Genomic DNA, 18,741 nt, shown 5'->3' on the forward strand with positions numbered 1-18,741 from the left:
TCCATCACTACCGGGAGTGGATCCAACTCTGAGAGACTTCAATGCTGCCTGGAGTTCTAGAAATGATATAGGTGCCTCAAGATTTTCTTTTTAGAAAATGAGCCCCATAGTGCTTTAGCACATAACTGCAAAAGGGCTGTACATGTGCGTGGGATATGGGTGGATCACACACTTAGGTGCCAAACTTACAGAATATTGGAAATTGTATACTTAGATGCCAACATTGACCAAGTTATTGACCAAGTCATTGACCAAGTGAGGATCATTGAATCACCAAGGGGTATTACGACGAGGTTCTGCGTCACCTTCATAACGCTGAGAGACACAAACGGCCGGACCTGTGGGCAGCGGGCAATTGGCAGCTCCATCACGATAATGCATCTGCCCATTCTTCACATGTGATACGGAGTTTCCTAGCCAAACATAACACACCTATAATTCCTCAGGCTCCCTACTCTTCCGACATGGCTCCGTGTGACTTCTGGCTTTTCCCCAAGCTGAAAATGCCCCTGAAATGGACCAGATTTCAGTCAAGAGAAGACATCATGCATAATGTGACAGACCAGTTGCGAGCAATCTCAAAAGAGGCGTTCCAGCGCTGCTTCCGACAGTGGCAGAACCATTGGAAGAAGTGTGTGGCAGCCCAAGGAGGACTACTTTGAAAGAGATTAGTATAAGATTGTGGTATCTGAATATGAGTATTTGAACAGCCCTCGCGTGTGGTGCAGGCATAGGCAGCAGGCTTCACTGCTTCCTTCTGTGCTTCCTTAATAGGGTTACCAGATGTCTCGATTTTCCCATACATGTCCTCCTTTTCGAGGACATGTCTGTGGGGTTCAAGATGGCTTTTCAAAACCTGGCATTTTGTACAGGTTTTGAAATACTTCCTCGAAATCTCGTCGGGCAGGAGGGCATCTGCGCATGTGCAGATGCCACATGATTACATCACATGCACATGCGTGTGTGCACATTACATCCACACATGCTTGGATGCCCTACTGCCCGACAAGAGCGGGCAGCAGAGGGGCAGGGCTATGATGGGATTGGGGGCGGGACTAGGGCATAACAGGGCAGGGATGGATGGAACTGGGTGGGCCTTGGGGCGGGTCTAGGGGGGTCCGGATTTTACTAAAGTAAAATCTGGTAACCCTATTTCTTAACCTAGCTGTGCCCTTAGCCTTTCATACTTCCTGTACCATGCCTCCTAGCTCTTCTCCTCCCATATTACTTCTCCCTTGGGCAAGACTCTTGAGTTTTATGGGTAAGTTAGTTCTGACACTGTGAAGGAATATTAAAAAGGGATGTGGTATCCTCCTCTAGGTTCCCTCACACTGCCATGCATGATATGAAAATCTTCATGCTTGCTCATTTGAACCTGTCCTGGACCAGCCCCCAGCATCTCATTTTTTTTAAATCTCAGGAGTTAAAATATGCAGTGGCAGTATATATGCTTTCCAAACAGAGATAATTCCTTTGAAAACTAACCCCTTTATGAACCAAAGTTGAAAGCTTTAATGTGTCAAACCTATAGTTCCATGAAAGTGTAAAACAAATTTAAAAGATAGAGCGTTCAATGAACTGAACATCGGCATACAAAACAATTTTGAAGTGTTGGAAGCTTACCCCCCTTTTACAAAACCGAGAAAGCGTTTTTTAATGTAGGCTGGCACGCTGAATACTCTGCGCTGCTCCTGACGCTCATAGAGTTCTTATTAGTGTTGGGAGCATCGCAGAGCATTTAGCGTGCCAGTCTGTGCTAAAAAACCCTTCTGCGGTTTTTTAAAAGGAGGGTAGTTAAGCACAGCAATATGGGAGCTTATGGTGCTCCTCACTAAGGAGTGTGTCATTCACTAACGATTAGCATACACTAACAACCACAGGACTATAGGAACAAAAAGGACCCATTAGCATGTGCTAACCATTAATAAATGATCTCCAATTTTAATGATAAAACTAACAGCAAAATCTACTGTCCTCAATGAACAACGAGTAACCACAACTTCACCACAATTTCACATAGAATTAGGCCTTCAATCGCTGAAAAACATCAGCGATGCATAGAAGAAAGGGTGAACATTTTGCATGCCTGTCATTTGGCTTAAAGCCAAAACCTTTACAAAGGTCAAAATTCGATCATTCTCTCAGATTACTTAGATGGCAGTGCATCTGTGAGGAATTGTAGTAGCAGACTTGTAATGTGAGTTACTGACACACGTACCATGAATAATTGCCTTGGTTTCTTAGTGGTTAAGGCTGAATTTCAGTTTTCCCTGGACCGATAAAATACTGCAGTCATTTGACATTAACACAATCGTTTGTTTGAAGACCATGGGGAGGACTATTTTCAATGAAGTTTGCAGGCCTGGGGGTACTTGGGAACCAAGACTTGCAAGCAGATTTTGAAAAGGAAACTCTTTACGGAGTTTCCCTTTGAAATGTCACTAGCTGGCTGGTGCTGAAGGGAAGCTTTTGAATCCCCATATAAGAACATAAATTGCCATACTGGAGCAGACCGAAGGTCCATCAAGCCCAGTATCCTGCTTCCTTTTCCTTGCAGGCAAAATAGTATGCAAAGAAAAGGAAGCAGAAGCAGGCCCAGCGATTTCAAAATCAAATCCCTATGGGGCTCATAATTTAAAAAAAAACAAACGTCTACAAAGTGGCCTAAATGGGTACTTGGATGATCAAAAAGCCTGATCGTCCAAGAACCCATAACCAAAGCTGGTTTTAGACATATCTAAAACCAACTTAGGCCTTTCCCCTGCCTCTAAACGCATAGAGCGAAAAGAGGCATTTTTAGAGGAGGGGAAAGGGCGGGAGGTGGGCTGACCTAGACATAGTCGTACAGTAGATATAACCAAAGGTTTAAGCAGGTTGCCTAGTCGGCACTTATACGTTTTGACTTAGACCAAGTCAAAACAGGTATAAGTGCCGAAAAAGGGGCCGAGATCCTTACCCCGAAATGCTGCGGTTAGGGGGGGGGCAATCGCTATCATGGCAAGAGAGATGAGCCATCTCGCCTGCCACGAATCCCCCCACCCCGATAGGATTGGGCAGGAGGGAGCCCAACCCATCCTGCCTGACACAGCCCCTACCATCCGACACAACATGGGAAGGAGAGAGCCCAACCCCTCCTGCCCCGGTGACCCCCTACCCCCCACCCCCACTAAGATATGGGCAGGAGGGATCCCAAGCTCTCCTGCCCCGATGCAGCCCCCCCACGATCCCCTGCTTGCAGAACCCCCAACTCCACCTGCTGACCCCACGACACCCCCGCTGACCCCGCAACTCCACCCCGATACCCCCTTAACTTAGAAAAGTTGGATGGATGGACGGGTCCCAAGCTCGTCCATTCGGTAGGCCTGCCATCCTCAGAATGACAGGCCTTAGGGCCTGATTGGCCCAGGCGCCTCAAGCCCCACCCACAGGAACTAGATTTTTTTATGTGGAAAGAGCTATTTCTATTTAATACACCAGATACATGTGTTAAGAGTATACATTTTCAAACACTTTTTTAAGTGGGTGTTCCTTGGGTCAGAGCAAGCATATATAACATGGGGGTGGGGTGGGGTGGAAGTGCATCAGTGGCCTCGGGGGGGAGGGTCTTTTTGAGATGTGGAACAAATCATCCAAGTGCTCGTATATCGAAACGAGTTTCCTCATACAAAATAAGGGGAAACTCACTTCGATATACGAGCACTTTGGTTTACGAGCATGTTTCTGGAACGACTTATGCTTGCAAACTGAGTTCCACTGTATATTTTATTTTTTATCTTGTTTTAATTTTTTTTAGCATTGTAAACCACCTAAGTACTAGTTGATAGATGGTATATCAAGTATTGGATAAACTTGGAAACTTAAATTATTTGACACTCAATACAATAGGTAAATCCCATTTTTCTTTATTGTCCTGTTAAGGAGCTGAAATAGACACAGGGACAGATTTCAGCTTGGACCCTACTACTTACCCTAGGGCTAATGTCATCCAGTTCTGAATCGTCATGTGATTTACTGAGCTTCGCAGCACTTAAACGACTCTTAATTAAGCTTCTAATTTGGAAGGAGAGTAAACCAGTCAGATATAAATCTAATTTCAGCACTCAGATGGGAGCTTCCTTGTCTTCAACACCAGGGAGTTTATTTTAACAATCAATTAAATGCTATTCTGCAGCCGCTCTTAAAAAGGAATCAGAGGAAGTGACTTACCCTTTACTTGTAGACCTTTCTGTGATTTAAAATTACCTACTGCGTATTTTGTTTTACTTTACTGGATTTAGCTCATGCCTTTCCAGTAGCAGTCAAGACCTGTTCCCTTCAGGTAAATTTGGTATTTCTGTGACCCCCAGAGGGCTTCCAATTTAAAGGGCCAATGTAATGAGCTACATTACCTTTTAGTACAAGGATTTTCACACCCTAATATTACTACCCAAAGCAGTAGTAAGTTAATATGAAAAAATCCACAGTAAAATGACCATGCTAAAGTTTTCAAGTTTCAAGTTTTTATTAAAATTTGATATGAATGCATTGCCAAATATTTCAAAGCATATTACAAATTTAAAAATGGGAGGAAACCAATAAAGTACATTAATACAAAATAATATATACATACAAAATTCAATACAGGTACAAAAGGAGAAGGGGATGAACTACAATAATTAAAGCAAAGAGAGAACATATATGAGGGGGGGCAAAAAGTGAAAAGAATTAAAAAGGGGGAAGATAAAAAAATTGAATCCTGCAAATGAAGACTGATTAGAAATTGGAAATTAAAATATAAAATGTTAAACATAGAATGATCGTCTTGTCTATATCTCAAAGGCATCCTTATACAGAAAACTTTTTAGAGAACCTTTGAATTTTTCTAATGATGTTTCTCCACACAAATAACTTGGTAAAGTATTCCAGAGCTGAGAAGCTATGACTGAAAAAATAGTAGACCAACTTGTAACAATAACTTTTAGGGAGGGAATAGTGAGAAGATACTGCTTTGTTGATCTTAATGTCCTAAATGGAGTATATGGTATAAGTAAATGGTCAAAAATAGCCTTACTGGGTCAGACTAATGGTCCATCTAGCCCGGTATCCCGTCTTCACGGAGGCCAATCTAAGTCACAAGTACCTGGCAAAAACCGAAATAGTAGCAGCATTCCATGCTACTGATCCAGGGCAAGCAGTGGCTTCCCCCATGTCTGTCTCACTATGGACTTTTCCTCTAGGAATTTGTCCAAACCTTTTTTTAAACTAACTACATTGTCCGATTCAGGAAAAAAAAAATTTGATTTGATGTAGCCAATTGAATCGATTTTTCAATTCAATATGATTTGATTAATTTTGCTTTCTGTGATATAGCTTTAAAATTAACTGGTGGGTTTATTTTGCAGCCTCTTCACTCACCATACCCCCTTTACCAGCGCTGTCATGTGTAAACAAAACAAACACTGTTAGGTCCTAGCTCTCACTCACTGTCTAACACCAGCTCTAGCAGGATACACATTTCAAATTAGACTTATTATAATAACAAAATAGAAAAAAAAAATTTCTATTTTTTGTTGTTAGGTCATTTTATTCAAATCATGTTGATCCCAGGTTCTGATTTTTGTTTGCCTTCTGTTAACTCGCTCACCAGGGTCTCCTACCCATTTGATATTTTCTTCTTTCTCCATGTTCATCATCCATCTTGCATCTCTGTACCTTCCCTTCCCTTCTTTCTCCTCCTCTCTGCAGGTTCAGCACCTCCCCAAGGGTCCAGCATACTCTCTCCTTTCCCCTTCAGCTCCAGCCCCCAGTCCAGTGTCTCTCCCCCTTCACTCCAGCACACCCTCCAATCTATGTGGCCAGCTCCCTCGCTCTCTTCCCTTTTCTCCAGCCTCCCTCACCCCATGTGGCCAGCATTCTCTCTTCCCTTCCCTCCAGCTCCTCTTACCCCATGTGGCTAACACTTTCTCTCTCTCTCTCTCTCTCTCTCTCTCTCTCTTTTCTCACTCTCTCTTCCCTTTCCTCCACCCCACCCCATGGTCTGGCATCTGTCTCCTTCCCTTCCTCCCCCCTATGCCTTGGGATCTGTCTCCTTCCCTTCTCTCCCCCATGCCCTGGCATCTTTCTCCTCTTTTTTCCTTCTCTCTCTCTTTCTCTGGCATCAATGGCATAGTAAGGGAGAGGCGGACCACCCCAGGCACCACTTTCGCAGGGGTGCCAACACCGGCACCTCTCCTCCTCCCAAACCCCTGTTTAATGTTCGCTGGCATGAGCCCCATCTTCCACTTCCTGCTCGTGCTGGCTTTAGCTCCCTTCTGACATCAATTTCATGTCACAGGACCAGGATGTGACATCAGAAGGGAGCTGAGGCCTGCGTGAGCAGCAGATGGAATATGCTGCTCATGCCAGCCAGCATATGAAGAGGTACATGGGGGGGGGCGCTGAAATGGTGGGGTAAGAGTGGGGTGCGCTTAAGTGGTGGGATGGAGTGGGGGGGTGATCAGTTATTACGTTCAGTAGATTTATTATATACTGCTGTTACCAACTGTTGATCTTTACATCTAGAAAAGGAATTTGTGTAAAATCATGTTTGACCATGAGCTATAATTTCTCATCTCACGAGTTTAACCAACTCACAAATTGTTCTAATGCACTTAATGAAGAGGTCCATACCATAAAGAAGTCATCTTTGAATCGTAATCAGATTTTGGTCCACCATACTGTGGGTACAACCAAGTTTCTTCAAATTGGGTAACATAAAGGTTAAAGAGGTGTAAAGGAAAGGAAGGAGCGCACGCATGCAGCAAGGGGGCTCGGGAAGGAGTGGGGGTGGAGAGGAGGACAGGTGCCAGGGTGGACTGCCCCTCTCTCCCCCCACCCTTACTACGTCACTGTTTAAAGGCAAATAATGCACAATTTTTCTATTTAACAAGCATTATTTGGCCAAATTTAAGCATTATTTCCTTAATGTATGTAACACTCCTCCCCAAGTCTCCTGTAAGCTAATGCCTTACTACAAAACTATACTATAATCAACAAATAATAACGGTTGTTTAAATTTACAGTTTGTAAATGTTTTATTTAATTTATAATGCAAAATATTTAATGTAATTTTCATGTAACATTTTTATTGATTGACAATATAACATAACATAGTAAATGATGGCAGATAATGGTCAGCTGTACCATTCTTTCCTTTTATCTGGAAATAGTCTGAACTATTTTGATTATTAGGATTGCATCTCTGTTTCTCACTTATCTGTTCTTTAATCTGAATAGACTTCAGTGGCTACAATTTCTGTTACTCAGTTTCCTCTTATTCCCTCTCCTTCTATCCCCTCACTCCCTCATCCCACCCCCAATCTGAATTGCACAGCAATGTTTTATTGCAAGCATTAGTGCTTTTGCCACAAGACTTGGTATGCTTCAATATAAAAGATGCTGACTAAAATTGGTTTTATATTGTAAGGAATTAAATCAAAGATGGCTGTCATGTAGTAACATGGTTGACATATTTTTATACCTGTATAAGAAAATGAGAGTGGTGCACATCATTTTAATAAATTGTTTCAGTCTGAGGGCAATCAATCTCTGCCTCATTTTCTCTGAAGGTACAACTCCATAGTTCCAGTTTGATTTATGATCCCATCAATGTACAGTGCACTGCAGCAAATTCAAAACAAAAATTGGCTTCCTGAAAGAAGTCTATTTTTTAACAAAATGCTTTAAAAAATGATTGTGTTCAAGGCTCGGATTCCTTCACCTAGAGAGCAATGTTCTAATGAGTACTGCTGTATTCATTCTGATGACTGAGCTGATGGTAAAACAAAAAAATTAGGGTATGGGGTGATAATGTAGATGGCTGAGACAATGAATTCTCTCGGGTTTCTTTTTATTATTTATATGATTTATTCATAGACTTAAATACAGTAAAACCTTGGTTTGCAAGCATAATTTGTTCCAGGAGCATGCTTGTAATCCAAAGCACTCATATATCAAAGCAAATTTCCCCATAGGAAATAATGGAAACTCAGACGATTCGTTCCACTACCCAAAAACTTTAATACAAAATATTATACATACTTGTATTCCAAGACCTCGCTCATTTAGAACAGTCACTACACTCCTGCAGCATCAGAGAGAGAAGAGCCATCGGCTCAGTTGGGATGTGTGTATACTGTATGTACTTGTATTGCAAGACATTGCTTGTATATCAAGTTAAAATTTAAGAAAATGTTTTGCTTGTCTTGCAAAGCACTTGCAAACCAAATTACTTGCAATCCAAGGTTTAACTGTATTTCTGGAAAATCCCATCAGAAGCTATTGTCTTGTCATGTTGACAGAACTCATTTCAGTTTTCCATCTTCCTTGTGTAAACCATGTCCCTGCTCTATCAACCCTGCAGAATACAAGCCCCGTATATCTTCAGGCTTCTCGAGTTTGTGTTTGAGCTGGAACCTCCATTACCTGAAATCAAAGTTCTGTGATTTGTGCCAGCTGAAATGCAAATGGCTTACATTAAAGAGACAGTGGGTCCCCTTATACCCCAGAATTCACCCCAAAACAAGCAGTGTTCAACAGCAATAAGTCTTTACATATACAGGTAACTGTTCTGAACAAGGTAGCAAGCAATGGTAAGCAGACTTTAAATTAGTGTCAAACACAAGAAAACCCTGGCCTTGTAGCACTAGGACAAGACTGCAGTTGCAGTTCTAGGCCAGATTACCAAAAACAAAAGAACTGGTAGCCAAATGGTTGGAACTGTTCAAAAACAAGGAAGAGTGCACTCTGCAGGATGTGTGCACAGTCCAGCCATGGTCACTCTGAAGATTTGTGGGATTTTAGTTTCCCCTTTGACTAGAGTTACCAGATTTGTTTGTGCAAAAAAGAAAACACTTGGTCCTGTCCTGTTCCACCTCCATCCCTGCCCCGTTCCAGCCCCACCCCCACACAAACCTTGTATTTTTTTCCCCCGAGTTCAGGCTGTGTCTGGAGGGCCTTGAAGCATGTATGAATGACATCAAATGCATGTGCATAAACATGTGACATCGTATCACATCCGCGCATGCTCGGTGGTTCTCCAGATGCAACTCCAAGTACAGGGCCTTCCAAAACCTGGACAAACTTCCAAGCTTTGGAAATCCGTTTGGGTTTTCCTAGACATTACATTACATTACAAAGCTTTTTATATTCCGCCATAGCCCTTATGAGTTCCAGGCGGATTACAATAAAGAAGATGACCGGAAACAAACCCAGTTAAACAGACAATATTGATTTAAAAAAACCAATCAGTTCAAAAAATTTCTTGAATAAAACTGTTTATAAAAGCTTTCTAAAAACTAAATAATTCGTTTCTGATCTAACAGTGAAAGAAAGCTTATTCCAAATAGTCGGAACTTGATAACTAAAAGAAGCACTAAGTTGATGGAATAGCTTAATTGATTTAGGTGTTGGAAATTGTAAACAGAATTGATTTTGTTGTGTATGACCCTGTCTACCAATCATTAGGGAACTAAATCCAGCAAATAAGAAGGAGCTAGGTCATGTAAAATATTAAAAACCAATACACAGAGCTTATAAATTATCCTAGCAGAAATTGGTAACCAATGTAATTGAATAAAATTAGGTGTAATCCTTTTATATGTGGGAAATGAGAATATAACTCTAACCCCCTCTTTTACGAATACATAGCATGGTTTTAGCGCCGGCAGCGGTGATAATTGTTTTGATGCTCATATGAGCGTTGGAGCAGTTACCGCCGCTGCCAGCACTAAAACCCGCGCTATGCATTCGTAAAAGAGGGGGTAACTGCAGTATTTTGAACAGTTTGTAATCTCTTTAGGAGTCTTGTAATGCACCCAAGATAAACTTACAATAATCCAACTGCAAAAGAATTAATGAGTGGACCACTAGTTAAAATGCTGAAATATCAAAACATTTTCTGACTAATCTTAATTTCCTTAAAAGCCCCCCAATTTTTTTACTCACTAAATTAACCTGATATTCCATAGTTAACATATAGTCTAGTTGAACTCCAAATACTCTAGTTTGCATTTTAAACTTATAACTATTCTGACAGAAAGAGGACAAAAGATCTGATCTAGCCAAACCTACCTTTTGGTTGTTCATTGAAGCCTCTCATGCTAAATAAATCTTAACAGGGTAAGAAATATCCCATGTATTTGGACCTTTGAAGGACGTTTTGAGAGGACGAATATTTGGAAGCAATGATGATGTCAAAGAAGTGCTGCATTTCTGGCTGAAGGCACAACCAAAAACATTTTTTTCCAATGGAATAAGGAAGTTGGTGCAACGGGGTGAGAAGTGTGTTGAAAAGGAGGGTGATTAGGTAGAAAAATGACATTGAACACAATATTCCAGATGAGGTACAGGTCCGTGGTGAATTTTGGAGGCCACATTATCAAAAGGATGTGCTGAGAATAGAGTCGGTTCAGCGAATGGCCACTAGGATGGTCTCAGGACTCAAGGATCTCCCATATGAAGAACGTCTAGGTAAGTTGCAGCTATACTCTCTTGAGGAACGCAGAGAGAGGGGAGACATGATAGAGAAGTTCAAATATGTTACTGGCCGTATTGAGGTGAAAGAAGACATCCTTTTCCTTACAGGACCTACGGCAACAAGAGGGCATCCGTTAAAAATCAAGGGTGGGAGATTTCATGATGACATTAGGAAGTATTTCTTCACCGAAAGGGTGGTTGATCGTTGGAATGATCTTCCACTTCAGGTAGTTGAGGCAAGCAACGTGCTTGATTTTAAGAAAAAATGGGATAAACATGTGGGTTCACTTCGAGGAAGTGCTTAGGGGGAGGGTTCTTCAAGTGGGCAGACTTGTTGGGCCGATGGCCCTTTTCTGCCGTTATACTCTAAGGCCCTGATTCTCTAAAAGTGCGTCCCGATTTTAGGCAGCTGTAGACGTCCTACAGCTGTCTAATCAGCCAATCGGGATGCACGTTTTTTTAAAAAAAAATGCTCCCCAGGCAGGCCTGAAGGCGCATCCGGGAGCCTAGCGAGACCCGCAAGATGCCTAAGCTCGTCTAAGGGCCTTAGGCGGGCCTTAGGCTGAACATAGGCGGCCCTACGCGTCTCCCTAGTAGATGAGAAGCTTAAAAATGTAGGCCAGCAAAATGCTGGTCTACATTGTAAGTAGACGCGGCCGCTATACTTATCGTGGCAAGGGATCTCTCTGCCGCTATAAGTATAGCGGGCCGTGGCCCCCTGACCGATCACTGGCAGGAGGGTGCCCAAACCCTCCTGCCCGAAGACGCACCCCCCTCCCCGACACTACCGACCGCCCCCCCCAGCACTACCGATCGCCCCCCCCCCCCCGACATTACCGATCTCCCCCCCCCGACAATATCGGTCGCTGGCAGGAGGGTGCCCAATCCCTCCTGCCCGAAGACGCACCCCCCCCCGGCGCTAACAACCCCCACTCCACCAAACCTGTTCTTACAGATGGGTCTTGCAGGTCAAGCAAGCAGGCACGCCTCGTCGAAATGAGGCAGGCCCGCCCCTTCCCGGCCCATCCCGCCGAAGCCTAAGGCCTGATTGGCCCAGGCTCTAGAAGCCTGGACCAATCAGGCCTTAGGAATAGCGGGTCCGCCCATCCCTACTTAGTCTAAGGCCTGATTGGCCAATCAGGCCTTAGATTAAGTGGGGATGGGCGGACCCGCTATGCCTAAGGCCTGATTGGTCCAGGCTTCTAGAGCCTGGGCCAATCAGGCCTTAGGCTTCGGCGGGATGGGCCGGGAAGGGGCGGGCCCGCCTCATTTCGACGAGGCGTGCCTGCTTGCTCGACGTGCAAGACCCATCTGTAAGAACAGGTTTGGTGGAGTGGGGGTTGTTAGCGCCGGGGGGGGTGCGTCTTCGGGCAGGAGGGTTTGGCCACCCTCCTGCCAGTGATCGGTCAGGGGGCCACGGCCTGCTATACTTATAGCGGCAGAGAGATCCCTTGCCGCGATAAGTGTAGCGGGCCGTGTCTAATCTAACCCGATTCTCTAACCCGCGTCTGTAACATGGACGCTGGTTACAGAATCGGGGTTTAGTTTAGGCCGATTCTGAATAGGACGCCTCTCCCAGGCGTCCTATACAGAATCAGGGCCTAGGTGTCTTGCGGGCCTCGCCTTCAATATAGGCGGCCTGCCTGGGGAGCATTTTTTTTTTAAAAACGTGCATCCCGATTGGCTGATTAGACAGCTGTAGGACGCCTACAGCTGCCTAAAATCGGGACGCACTTTTAGAGAATCAGGGCCTAAGTTTCTATGTTTCTCTTTAATTTGCATCTCTAATTGAATTATATGTATATCTGAAAATATTCAATTTGCTATTACTTTTTGAAATGCCCTTGAATGTTAAATAGCACCGGCCCCAGTACAGATCCCGGTGGCACTCCCTCCTCCATTGAGAAAAATGGCCATTTAACCCTACCCTCTGTTTTCTGTCCAATAACCAATTCCTAACGCACAATAAAATATTGCCTGCTATCCCATGACTCTTTAATTTTCTCAGGAGGCTCTAATGAGGAACTTTGTCAAAAGCTTTCTGAAAATCTAGATATACTGCATCAACTGGCTCACCTTTATCCTCATGTTTATTCATACCTTCATATTGATGAGGCAAGACCTCCTTTGGCTGAATTTATGCTGACTCTGTCCCCTTAAACCATGATTGTCTACGTGTTTCAGGTTTATTAAAAAAATTTTAAACCGCTTAATCAGGTTCTAAGCGGTATTCCATAATTTTATTATTTTCTTTTTTTTTTAAATAGTTTCCACTATTTTGCCCAGCATTGAAGTTTGCTTATGTTTATTTTAGAAGTTTGATATTCTGGCCAGCCTTCTTATATCAGGATGGTTTACAAATATTAGCTCAAATTTGATCATGTTATGATCACTGTTTCCTAGTATACCCAACACTGTTACTTTTTGTACTATGTCCTGCATTCCATTAAGGACTAAATCTAAAATAGATCCCCCACTTGTCGGTTCCTGGATCAGTTGCTCCAAGAAGCAGTCATTTATTACATCTAGGAAGTTTACCTCCCTAGCACTCCCTGATGTAACATTTATCCAGTCAATATTTACTTCTGGCGGAATTCTGCACAACTGTACAGTGCAGAATTTGCGCAGACCTTCCGTTCTGCCCCTGTCCCCATCCCTCCTCCTTCCCCACACGGTTCTCACCTCTCTCTTTCCCTCTGACCCATGACCCCCAACCCCCGTGAGATCAGACATACCTGTGGGCCTCCCAAGGAAGCAGCATTGGCAGCAGCTGGCTGGCAGAGGCAGTACTGAGAACAGGCTGCTTGCAGCCAGTCCCCCCAGGACCTTTCCTCTGCCACATCATTTCCTACAAGCAGCTCATTCACAGCGCTGCCTCTGCTGGCTAGATGCTGCCTCTGCTGCTGCTCTGGGAGGCCCGCATGTATGTCTGATCTCAGGGGGGGTCAATTGGAAGGAGAGAGACCAGACCCATGTGGGGAAGGAGGGGATGGGGACATGGATGCTAGAATATAATGGGGGTGAGGGAACATGGATGTGGTGGAGGGAGAGTAGGGGACATGGATGCTGGACTTCAAGCGGGGGGAGAGTAAGGGACATGGATCCTGGACTGCAAGTAGGGGGAGGGGAGAGGAGGAGACATGGATGCTTCACCTGCAGGGGAATGGGATTTAGATGGAGACAGAACTGCAGTTGGAGTGAGAGACAGAACTGAGGAGACTAGAACCTGTGAAATGAAAAGGCAGGAAGGAATTTTAGGCCTCAGGATAGGAAAATTCTATGCAAAATACTACAGATAAATTTTGCAGAATTTTGAAATATTATGCGTGGAATTTTCAAACATTTTGTGTACAATTTTCAAAATTTTTCCACAGAATTCCACCAGGAGTAGTTCTAGAGCTATAATTGCTTTATTTGACCGATGCCTGAGGTGTAACTACTGTATTTGCTATATTAAACTATAGCAGTAGAATCCTGGCTAATATGGCTAATACTGAGGTCATACATCATCCTTCTCCCCCAACTGTACTATCTTTTAAAGAACTTTCAGCTTTATTTCAGAACTTAGCAGAGCATACTCTCTCCCCTTTTACTCCTAGGGGATTTTAATCTCCCACTTTCTGAATGTTTTACTGACTTTTCATCTTTGGCATCCAGAATTGATTATTCTCATCATGTTAACTTTCCAACACATTCTCAAAGTATCACCTTGGACTTTGTTTTCTCTCATTCTTCTTCCTTTGTTCTGACTTTTCTCACCATGATCTCCCTTGGACTGACCACCTACTTATTACGGTATGTTCAAAATATTTCTGCAGTCTACTTCTTTTTTTTTTTTTTTTTTTCATATATAAATTTTTATTGAAAAGTTTTCAATATAATGTACAATAAGAGCAAAACCACAAGACACACGTAGTATCAGTTACAAGTACAATATAAGTAGTACAATATTAAAAGCAATAAAACCACAACCCAAAATCAAAAACAAAAACCATTCAGCCCCATCTAGTTTTCACCTTCCCTTCCCCGCCTCCAGCCCATGTTCCCCATCCCAAAGTACCCCACAGTCCCCCCCTCCCCGGTCACATAGCAGACAACAGAACAACCAATACTAGGCGATCCCTCAGAGTATGTCCAGCAGTTCTTCCAACTTATTCCAAGTGTGGAAGTAAATGATATAAGTATGACGCCTCCTGGCCACTGCTATCTCCATCCTCCCCAAAGATAGCAATCGGTTAACCCATGTAGAATGAGAGGGGGCCTCTGTATTTTTCCAATGGTTGGCAATGAGGCATTTAGCTGCCGCCAACCCCCAACGAATAAACTTTGTTTGCCAGGTATGCTCCCTGATATTATACAATCCCAGAAGGCAACTCAAAGGAGAAAGCACAACACATTCACCCAAACACTCAGATAAAGTACCAATCACCGCTTTCCAAAAGGATTTGAGGACCCCACATTCCCACCATATATGTAAAAAGGAACCCACATGTGAGCCACATCTCCAACATTGATCAGATGCTCCAGGGAACATTCTGTGCAGGCGTTCCGGGGTATAATACCACCGTGTGAGAACCTTATAAGCATTTTCCTGAACCAAAGCACAGGAAGAAGCTTTATATACCTCCCTACATATTGCCTCCCAATCTTTAACTGTCAACCTGGAGTCTAAGTCCCTCTCCCATTGCAAACGAAACGAATAAGTAGTAGGTGAGTATCCCCTCCTATATTGATACAGCACAGATAATGATTTAGGAACCCTCTGTAATAACAGCCACAGGTTTTGTCTACTTCTTTTTTTTTTTTTTTTTTTTTAATTTCAAATAATGTTTACAAAGAAACATAACAGGATATGGAAACATAACAAATCATTTTACATAATAATTATTATCATTACAAAATCAGAAATTCCATCTAACCCTCATTATCTACTTCTACCATACCTATCTCTAAGATCAGTGAGGCTCTTAAGGACTTATCACCATCTTCAGATACATTATCTTTATCTGAACAAACGAACCACCTTCATGACTCTTTCCCGTATATTTACTATCATAGCATCCCTCCAGACTGAAGTCGCTGCAACGTGACTCTTTGGTACCATGCTGAAATACATATTCTTAAGACTCAAATACAAAGTGAGGAAAGAAAATGGTGCAAGACTTCTTCTTCTGCCTAATTCTATTTCAAATCTAAATATCGAGAATATACCACATTACGCTCTGCAAAGAAAACCTTATTTTTCTGAAGCTATCAAGCATGCTGCCAATACACCTCACAATTTTTTTTAGTATACTAAAGAAAATTTCTCCTTTTTATAGCTCCACTTCTCTTCTGGATGGCTCTGTTTCACCATTAGATACATTAGCCGTAGCAAGGCAAAGCAAAATTTCTAACCTTAGACACATTGCAAATTTACCCCTTCCTCCCCCCTTTTATCAAGCTGCCAAATGCCAAGCCGCCCATGGGAATAGAATGGGCAGCATGGCATTTAGCTCACGCTCCTCGGCAATGCAGCTTGATAAGAGAAGAGGTTAATGAATTCATCAATAACTACAATACCCTCCTGTCCTCTTGTTGATCACGAAGCTCTACAGCAGGGGTCCCCAAAGTCCCTTCTTGAGGGCCGAATCCAGTCGGGTGTGCAGGATTTCCCCAATGAATATGCATGAGATCTATGTGCATGCACTGCTTTCAATGCATATTCATTGGGGAAATCCTGAAAACCTGACTGAATTCGGCCCTCAAGGAGGGACTTTGGGGACCCCTGCTCTACAGTCTCTTAACAGTCAGTTCAGATCTTTAAAAATACCATCTCTACAAGAAGGCTTAGAGATTTTAGACGGCCTTCATCTTTCATCTTCTTTTCTTGACCCTTGACTGCTGTGCTTGATCAAAAGATTTTGCTTATTTATTTATGTAAACCATTTATTATCTGCCTAAAAACTAGGCGTCAAACAATAAAAGAAATATCCACAATCACCAACAGATATATACAAATTTCAAAAACCATCAGTTACATCAATAAAATTAACAGGGCATCTTTAAGATTGATCTGATACACAGGTCTTCCAAGATTCAATCAACCCTTACATCAATAAAATGCCTGGGCTTAAAGATATGTCTTCAACAATTTTCTGAAATGAAACACATTCTCACATAAATGCAAGTTTCCAGGAATACCAACAATAGAGAGAAGATTTTGTTGTATTCACATAATGTGTGCTACCCCTCTTTAATCAAATAATTCAACAAAGTTTAGAGACCAGTGAGGTACCAATTTGTTGGAAATAAGCAGTTGTCAGTGATGGAGTAAGGGAGGGGCAGGGGGGTGGTTCGCCCCAGGTGCCTTCTTGGTGAGGTCACTGGCACCCCTCCTCCTCTCTGCTCCCCTGATCCTTCCCACTCTTCCCACCCCCCTGCATGTGCACTTTCACTTCCCCCCCCCACCCCCCACTATACCCTTATCTCTTTGCTGGCGCAAGCAGCAACTCCAACCTGCTGTTCACGCCATCTTAGGCTCTCCTTCTGACATCACTTGTGGGTCCCACGCCTAGGACATGATGGCAGGGGGAGAGCCAACACCAATTCGGGCAGCAAGTTTGTGTGGCTGCTCATGCCGGGGAACTTAAAAGAGGCACGGCGTAGGGAAGGGGTACGCGTACATGGCAGGGGGTGCAGAGAAGAAGTGGGAGTGGAGATGAGGGCAGGGGAGGTGCGCCACTGCCCCTCGGGTGACTCTCTCACCCTCACTACGCCACTGGCAGTAGTGACTCTGATTTTGGGGAAAAAAAAAAAACCCCATCAAGTCTTGACTCAGTGAACCCCTAAACCAGTGTCTTGCAAACTTCTGGCCGGCGGCATACTAAATCCAGTGCCCTGCACCTGGAAGTGCGTGGACGTGGATGCGATGATGTCACGCGTGTGATGTCACCATTCGCGCATGCACGGAGGCGCATTTGGCTGCAACCCGCTTCAGTGGAGGGATCCGAGAGGCGTGGGGAGAGGAGGAGAGACGCCAGCCAGGAAGAGTCATCTGCACCGGCTGACTTCCTACAGGACGTGCCTTTGGTGCAGTCAGCCAGCGTGGATGATTCTCCTCCTCACCAGTGTGTCACGGCACACCTGACATCTCAGGAAGCACCCTGGTGTGCCGCGGCACACAGTTTGTGATACACTGCTCTAAACTATCAACCTGTGTCTAATTTACTATTTTTTTCTAAACTCCTGGAGAAAATAATTTTGTTTCAACTCAACTTGTAATTGATAGATTGATAGTACATTTATGGAGAGGTAAAGCTGTTTATTGTGCAATAAAATGTCCTATTGTACTTTCACAGACCAACTTCTAAATAGCACCCAGCTGAGGCTCAGAATGGAAAGAAGATATAGTATAAACCACCCTTTTATCTCAGAGGGGTTTGTTTCCACAAAGATTGTACTGAAATGCAGTCAGGGTGGGGGTGGAGAAAGGGGAAGAGAAGCTTCCACTATTCTATAATAGGCAATTAAATCACAAACAGGGCCACTTCAGAAATGTGCTACAATTGCCGAGGTCTTCTAATGGCCTTGCATTCCTCTGATTCTTCTGCCTTTCTCTTTTATTCTGCAGTTTGTGTAACCTTTAAGTTGTACGTCTCTCTCTTGGACAGCTTATTTGCTTGTGTGTTGGAGCAGGCTCCAGGCTTCTCTGGAGCTGGAAAGGAGGGCCAGGCAGAGCAGTATAGTAGATTCAGAAATATACTAAGCAATAAAAAAAGAACTAGAAAGTACAGCAAATGAAGAAGCAGCAGAGGCCCCAATGCACAAAGGTCTGCCATGCATGTAAGACTTCTTGTATCCAGTTTTACATGCTTGGCAACTCAGCCTTTGATGCTCAAAAGGGTTCTCGGGGTGGGGGTGGAGGGGAGCTTCTACCGATTGCCCTAGCACAGTGTTCTTCAACTGCCTGTCCGTGGACCGATGCCAGTCCACAGAAATTTTCTGCCGGTCCACAGGGCCGGCACCTCCATCGGGCCCAAGGAATTGTTCTGTAGCTGCTGGTCCTCAGTGCGATTAATGTGGCGTCTTCGGTCGGCTCCCTGAGTGCTACAGTGCACAAAGCCATGGGAAAAAGCCCAAAGTCAGCACCTGACCCGGAAGCCTTCTCTCTGATGTCGCAACGTCAGAGGGAAGGCTTCTAGATGAGGTGCAGTTCGCGGGCGAGGAGCCGCTTCCCACAGTTTTGTGTAATGCAGCACACAAGGA

The sequence above is a fragment of the Geotrypetes seraphini genome, chromosome 1 (genome assembly GCF_902459505.1).
Source record: "Geotrypetes seraphini chromosome 1, aGeoSer1.1, whole genome shotgun sequence".
NCBI lineage: Eukaryota > Metazoa > Chordata > Amphibia > Gymnophiona > Dermophiidae > Geotrypetes > Geotrypetes seraphini.